The sequence below is a fragment of the Aplysia californica genome, unplaced genomic scaffold, assembly GCF_000002075.1.
Source record: "Aplysia californica isolate F4 #8 unplaced genomic scaffold, AplCal3.0 scaffold00244, whole genome shotgun sequence".
Lineage (NCBI taxonomy): Eukaryota > Metazoa > Mollusca > Gastropoda > Aplysiida > Aplysiidae > Aplysia > Aplysia californica.
Window position 1 is genome coordinate 752,984 of NW_004797514.1, and position 1,135 is coordinate 754,118.

Sequence of the window (1,135 nt, forward strand, 5' to 3'; positions counted from 1 at the left end):
ATATCTCTCTCTCTCTCTCTCTCTCTCTCTCTCTCTCTCTCTCTCTCTCTCTCTCTCTCTCTCTCTCTCTCAAGAGATGCACACATACAAAATGTATACACATACACATTCACATACAGATACACATACACAAACTTGCTGACTCACTCGCAGACACATGAACAGGCAAACAAAATGCAAGCAAGTTCTGTGTTCCACCACAATATTAATGTTTACTTAAAATTGCATTATTTGCCCAAAATAAATGTAAGTTTTTACAGCTTTAAAAAATAGAATACAGGGCGACAGCGGTCTTGATCGTCGCGCCCCACCCTTATCATTTCGTTTGGTCCTAGTTTGTGACTAGTGGCAAAGGACATTTTTTTAAAAATGGAACTAATTTTGCAAAATTGCAGTTGCTATAATAGTAATGTATTGGACTGTGCCTCCATGGACAAAGTTTACAATTTAAGAGGCTTGCAGCTTCCACCCCGTCTGTCAGCGTCAGGGTCAATCTGGGTTGAGAAAAGCTTTCAAAGAGACAGGCGGAGATAATAATATTCTATTATAGTGCTTACCCGAATCGAACTCACCTCTTCTACGTGCAAATGCGATGGATCTAACTGTAACACCAAAGATGATGATATTTTCAGTGAATAGTTAGTTGTTGGGGTCTTTTTTTTTATTGTTGCGTAGAATGCATCTCACCCTTTAGCGTGTTTTGATTTATATATTCTAGTAACACCTTTACTTGAATGCTCCTGTCAGCCTTTGCTTTGAGAAAAGCTTCAATACGTGATCCTTGAATCCTTCTAAATCAAAGTTGAATACTAGTATAAAAGATAGGTATAAATCCCTCTATATGAATAACATTTATGAAATGGCAATTATAGAACAAAAGAAGTGGTAGTGCAGATGACAGTATCAGTCAACATTAAGAAAAAAATATCTTCTACTTATTTTACAAATCAGTTATTTATATTTATCAAGTAGCATCTTCCCCTCTCGTTTTTCTGTAATGTATTATTCTGTCTGTTTGTGTTTCTATCTCACTGTCTGAAAGTCGACTGCTGAAAGTGTTTGCCTGTTTATTTTATGTCTACGTTCCTACTTCCTTTTGACTTTCTCTCTCTCTCTCTCTCTCTCTCTCTCTCTC